This window comes from Elephantulus edwardii, unplaced genomic scaffold (assembly GCF_000299155.1).
Source record: "Elephantulus edwardii isolate Elephantulus edwardi_28Jun2011 unplaced genomic scaffold, EleEdw1.0 scaffold00029, whole genome shotgun sequence".
NCBI classification, from domain to species: Eukaryota; Metazoa; Chordata; class Mammalia; order Macroscelidea; family Macroscelididae; genus Elephantulus; species Elephantulus edwardii.
The window spans coordinates 125,841-133,131 of record NW_006399779.1 but is presented as its reverse complement, the minus strand read 5'-3'; positions in this window follow the sequence as shown (position 1 = coordinate 133,131).

Genomic DNA, 7,291 nt, shown 5'->3' with positions numbered 1-7,291 from the left:
AGATTTATGTTCTTGTAGTGCTTGTTCCATATTATGCTGAAAGAACAATGAAGCAGGAGTTGGTTTTGTGTATGGTAGAGTTGGAACAAACTCAATACTGACCCCCTAGGGGGTTTTCAGTGGTAATTAATCTCAAGCAAGGAAATTGTCCATCTTTTTCTAGAAGAGTGGTTGGTGAATTTGAATTGTATGCTTTTGGGATTTCAGTGTAGCTTCTTACCATTAGGCCACCAGAGCTCCCTAGTACGGCAGTAGTAAAGTTTTATTTTAACTCAATCCACCAAACGGAAGGCTCTATGTGAACCACATCAACAGCAAAATGTAAATTCCTATTATCTCAAATATATCCCTGTATTCCTACACCTATCTCTTAATTCTAGAACAAATTGTTTCTCCTATGATTCTGTCTACCCTAGTACCAGGTTTGATAATCTCTTGCAATAATCACCCAGAACTCAAAAGCATTATTCACAATTACTGGGTTTTTAGGGGTTTACCAGTTTATAATACAGGCCAGAAACACTTAGCATATGATTTGCTAGTCAAGAGAGTTTCATTTCAGTTGTGCTCACTGGCAGATCTTCCTCTCACTCTTAAGCCTTGTGAGTTTAAGCCAGTGTTACAGATTTCTTTCACTTCTTCCAATTATATGTGACCCCTTGCAATTCCACAAGTTATCCAAGGTGAAGGTCCTGTACTCTGATTCAGTGGGTAGAAGTTCTCATTCAGTTCTACCTTGTGTAGATTCCTAGTCCTTTACATCTGCTGCTGTTGCTGCTGCTGTCGTGTCTTGGCCTCTCTGTATTGTGCAGAAATCTTTTGTCCAAAACGATCTCTCTGCTTCTTTTTTCTTGATGATAGCAAGATTTCTATTTTTTTTTTTTCAATGAAAAGACTTCACTTAAGCCCTGTGGAAGGGCAAAACTGACTAATGCCCTTTTTAGCAGTTTACCCACCTTATTTATATCTTTCTACACAAATGATGCCTTGTTTATGTTATTAGCAAGCTCTCCTTGCAGAAGAAGCTGCACACCAAGATTTGTGCAGTCCTAAACTGGACTATCTGAAGAACAAAGTGACATCAGGATTAGAGGGAAACTCACGAAAACTTGAGCATGCAGATGATACAGCTTTGCTTGATGACAGGGAAGAGGACTTGATACATGCACCACAGAAGATCAAAGACTACAACCTTTAATAAAGATAACATCTTAACATAAAAAAACCAAAATCTTCACCATTGGGCCAAAAGGTAACATTATGTTTGATGAAGACAACATTAACTTTGTTAGTGATTTCATTTCATGTGGATCCATAATCAATATCCTTTGTACCAGAAATGAAGATGTCTAAAGACATGTTGTGTTGGTAAAATCTACTTTCAAGAACCTCTCCAAAGTGCTATAAACCAAGAATTACAGTTTAAAGACTAACATGTGCCTATTCCAAAGTCTCCACTTATCAATTATTTGCTGTGCAACAGAAGAAGAAAAGTGTTCGTAAAGAGTATTGAATATACCATTTATGGTAAAGAACAAATAGAACTGTTTAGGAAGAAGAGCAGAATGCTTCTTAAAGTGAAGAATGGTAAACCTCTGTCTCATCTACTTTGGGCATATTGTCAGGTGGGACCAGGAAAAGGTAGAGAATGAGAGTAAGAGAGGAAGTTTCCTCACAAGATGAATAGACACAGTGCCTGAAACAGTGGAGATGAGCTCATCAGAGACTGTGAGGATGGGTATAGATAGGGTGAGGTTTAGATCTGTTCACAGGGTCATTGTGAGTCACGGATAACTTGATGGCACCTAACAACAACCCAACTGTGCAAGGACACACATGTGTACAATTCTACCTACCTGATTATAGCACACATACGCTTTAAAAAAATCACGGATTCCTTATTTCAAGTGAATGAGAAAGGGATGCCAAAAGGTATAAGAGCACTGAGACCTATTAAAGCAAGTTGATGAAAATCACATATCTAGTAAATATCTGTATATTTAGAAGATCAAAAATATGATATGAACATAAGTCTTTTCTTTTAAATCGATTGCTTCTCTATTAAAACCTTGCTTGTGTGAATATATGAAGAACATATATTCACTCAAAAGTTTTCAGTACACCATGAATATAAATCATAAATACGAGAGCAGATGGCTTGGTCCATAGGGAGGTATAGTATTAATCCAAAATCCTCATGTCTTTGGCATTTTGAATCTGCCAGCACTTCCGTTGTGGTCATTGTTGTTGTTAAGTGCCTTTAGTCTACTATGACTCATAGTGACCTTGTGAAAAAAGACTCTGAATCTTTCCCTATTCTGAGCCAAACTCACAGTTTCTGACACACTTGACCCCATTGCTATACTTACTGTGTCAATTCATCTCGTCCAGGGTCTTCCTCTCTGTGCTAACCCTTCACCATTGCAAGCATAATGTTCTTCCCCAAGGACCGGCACCTTCTGACAACATCTTCCAAATATGTGAGACAAAGTTTCAAGGTACTTGCCTCCCAGGAGTAATCTGGTTTCATCCTTTCATGGACAGACCTATCTCTTCTCTTCTCAGTGTTCAATACTCTTCTCCCATACCACAATTCAAAGGTATTGATTCTTCTGTGTCATCCTCAGTCATTGTGCAACTTTCAGATGTATAACAAGCAATTGAGAAGCCCATGGCTTGGATCAATCATACCTTAGACTACAGAACGACACAATTGCTCTTTAGCACTTTAGAGATGTCCTTGATAGCATATTTTCCCAGTGCAAATCATCTTTCAATTTCCTGACTACTGGTGCCAAGGGTGTTGATTGTGGATCCAAGTAAGATGAAATCATTAACAAACAATATCCCCTCGTATGATTTGCAGCCCAGGGAATCTAATGGAGGTTCAGATGGCAGTGAAAGGGGTTTTTTTTATCTATATATTGTGGTAACAGTAGTCAGGAAATCAGGAGACGAATGGCATTGGGAAAGTCAGCTGTGAGGGACCTCTCAAGAGTTCTGAAGAGCAACAACATCAGGCTGGAGACTAAGGTGCTCCTGACCCGGGCTATAGTCTTCTCAATTACGTGTTATGCATCAAAGAGTTGGAGAGTAAATAGGGATGATAGAAAGAGAATTGATGTCTTTGAGCTATGGTGCTGGAGAAGAGTGTTGAATATACCGTGGACTGCTAGGAGAACAAACAAATTCATCCTAGATAGGGTGAAGCCAGGCTGCTCCTAGGAGGCGAGGATTCTGAGGCTTGGTCTGGCATACTTTGGGCATATTGCAAGGAGGGACTGGTCCTTGAAGAGGGACATCATGTTTAACAGAGCGGAGGGATGGCGCAGGAGGGGAAGACCCTCGATGAGATGGATCGATTCTGTGAGTGGAGTGGTGGGAATGAGTGTGTCAGAGCCAGCGCGGTTGGCACAGAATAGAACGGCATTTAGGGCTCTTGTACATAGGGTCTCTACGAGTTACAAGCGACTCGATGGCACATAACAACAACAACACTGTGTTGGGCTGCTAACCAAGGGACAATAGTTCAAATTTAATAGCTAATCCACAAAAGAAAAATGCACGATCTCTTGTGGTAAAGATTTACAGCCTTGGAGACCCAATGAAGTGTGTTTTAAATGTTTAAAACTTCTGAAGTTTAGATAGATAGATAGATAGATAGATAGATAGATAGATAGATAGATAGATAATAGATAGATATAAACATTTCTCACTCTTTTCACAGTTCGCACTTTTTTTTTTCAAGTTGACAACTGGAAGTAATACTACATCTTATTCTGCAGAAAAATAGCCTTTCATGAAGGGCCCATGCATTTTCATGATTATACAAACTCTCTAACACATAAATTTGCCTCTCACTCCTTTGTCTAAGTTAACATTGAATGAGTGCTATAGCTTCCAAAGGGACTGAAAGTCATGCATTTAAGTCAACCTGATTCTTATCAAATATATTTCAAAACCAGCAAATGATATGTATTGTAAATAAGAGCCAAGCCCACAAAAATAAAAGTGACATTGAAGAGTCTTGAAAAATGAGAGGAAGCCTAGGAGTGCTAGGAGTTGATAGATGCTTTAACATCCCTCAAGAAAGCAAGAATGAGTGCTGACTTACAGGACTAAGCCCCAAAGGTTAATGATTACTGGGAGTCTATGAGACAATGTTTTTTCCATAAAAATAGCTCTATAAAAAGTAACAACTTGCTAGGAAGAAGAAAATGTCCAGTTAGCCATTAATATCAGATAAAAAAGTAATATTTTTCACTGTTTTTAAATTAGAATGTATACTACTCAAAATCTCTGCATTCTACCGTACCTCCTTTCTATACGTAGGGGCCAAAGAAATGAATATAACTAAGAAGATGCAGAAAGAGAGAACGGGTACTGTTTTAAGTCTGCTGTTGTTGATTGCTTTCAAGTGGAGCACAAGTCATAGCGACCTTATGAACCTGAAAGCCTGAAGCCTTTCTACAACCATCAACATTTATCAAAGTTCATAGAGTTTTTGCAGGCATGTTGTTTAGGAAGTGGATGCCACTCCTGCTTCAGTCTAGCTATAGAAATTCAACTCCTGCTTCAGTCTAGCTATAGAAATTCAACTGGCACTTAACAACAACAGTGGAGATCTGACATTTGTTCATTTCTGATTTTTTTTAGTGAGAGGAGAATTTGAGAATGAAAATTATTTAAATTTAGATAGAGTTTAAATATGATCAAATAAAAATATATGTATGCAAGTGCAAAAAAGCATCTATATGTACACAAACACTCAAATATGCATTCAAATATAATTTGTTGACTAAATTCAGGTAAGAGATGTAATGTAAATTCCAGTTGTCAGATTTGTCTGTGTTGTTGTTGTTATGTGCCATCGAGTTGCTTGGGACTCATAATGACCCTACGTACAAAAGCCCTGAAGGCCGTTCTATCCTGTACCAACCTAGCAATCTCAAGCACACTCATTCTTTTTTTTTTTACACTCATTCTTACCACCCCACTCACAGAATGGATCCATCTCATTGAATGTCTTCCTCTCCTTCACCGCTCCTCCCCTCTGCCAAACATGATGTCCTTCTCCAAGGACCAGTCCCTCCTTGCAACATGCCCAAAGTATGTCAGACGAAGCTTCAGAATCCTTGACTCCAAAGAGCCTTCCGGCTTCACCCTCTCCAGGACAAAACTGTTTGTTCTCCTAGCAGTCCATGGTCCACACTCTTCTCCAGCACCACAGCTCAAAGGAATCCTCTTTCTATCATCCCTATTCACTGTCCAACTCTCTGATGCATAGCACAAAATTGCAAAGACCATAGCCCGTATCAGGTGCACCTTAGTCTCCAGCCTGACGTTGTTGCTCTTCAGTACTCTTCGTCTATATTGATAAAAATAATGCTTGTTACTGTTGTTTCCCACTTGTCACTGAAGAGTAAATTTGAATTGAAAATTAGATGAACTAAACATGTGTTTGAGTGTGAGAGTATATGTGTGTGTGTTGTCTGTTGCCTAGAGTAAGGTAGAAACTCAGAGACTGAAGTCATTTAAAGAAATATATTTACTCCTCCATATACTTGGTCTTGCATTCACTTATTCATGTAATCTTCCATATGCTTTTTATTAATAGACAAAACAGGTTATAAGACAGCAAAACTTCAACAAAATGAACTGTGGAACACTTTCATTTGTCATTTAAAAATATCTCTACAGTATTTTGGGTCAAATTGTCAACTAATTCAGAAATGTCAGGTTTTAATTGTGTTATTATATTTTCTGAACCACACAACAGCCCAAATGCCCTTGCTATTGACACAAAAGATCTGAAATCTTAGGTCCTTTGGAGACTATTACAGATTTTCCAATAAGGATAGATAGTGAAATCATATGTTCTCAAAAATGAGACAATATGACAAATTTTAAAAATGTAATGGTGCACATCCAAACACTTCTCCAACAGGATAAAAAGGGAAGCCACAGACTGGGAAAAAGTATTTGGTAATTACATATCAGATAAGGGACTTATATCCAGAATTTATGAAATACTTGAGCACCACAACAATATAAAGGTAAATAATCCAATAGAAAAATGGGCACAGGATATGGACAGGCACTTCACCAAAGATGACATTCAGGTAGCTAACAGTCACATGAAGAAATGTTCAAAATCCCTAGCTCTAAGAGAGATGCAAATTAAAACAACTATGAGATATCATCTCACCCCAGTCAAAATAGCAAAATTTAACAGAACAGCAAGCAACAAATGCCGGTGAGGTTGTGGAGAGACTGGAACCATGATTCACTGTTGGTGGGAGTGTAAAATGGTGCAACCCCTGTAGAAAGCAGTTTGGTGCTTTCTCAAAACGTTGCAAATAGAGATGCCATTTGACCCAGCAATTCCACTACTGGAAATATACCCTGAAGAGACCATAACTGACATCAAAGCAGATATGCACACCCATGTTTATAGCAGCTTTGTTCACAATAGCAAGGAGTTGGAAACAACCTAAGTGCCCATCAACAAACAAATGGATAGAGAAGCTGTAGTATATTCACATAATGGAATAATATGCTGCATTGAAGAACAAGGAACTCATGCAATATTATTCAAAATGGTTGACTCTGGAGAACATTATGCTGAGTGAAATATCCCAGTCACAAAAGGACAAATATTGCATCATGCCACTGTTGTAAAAGAGAACTGACCTCGGGGTTGGGGAGAGACTGAGTAAGATAGGATCAATAATGTATACTGCACTAAAACAGAGGAGGGAGAAAACTGTTTAAAAGAAATATGTGATTAAGTATTTCTGTCATAACAGGAGTCTAGAGTGATGGCTAAATGGTGGAGTGCTCTTGGGGGAGAGTTTGCAAAACAATGAAAGAATTTTTCTTTAACTTTTCCAAGAGGGTAGTGTTCTGGGAGGCGGGGAGGCTGGGGAGGGGAGAAATGTGCAACAATGAATGAATGGAAATTCAAAGCCTCTGTAAATTTTTACTGACATTAATGATAAATTTAAGTTTAAAAAAATTAAGTTAGAGTAAGGATGACAATGGATTTATAACTGCTCATGCTAACAACACTATCGTGGCATGGAGGAGGAATAGTGGAACTGTATCCATAATTACAATATTCTTATTACCAAAACCATTTATGGAAAATAGGAACTGCATTGGAACATGTAAATCAGGTTTGGAAATGATCATATTGTTAATATTTCTAGCCTTAAGCTTAATAGATTATAATGTTCAAAATTATTTGTTATATATTTGTTTAAATTTTTCCCTCTTTTAACAACTGGGA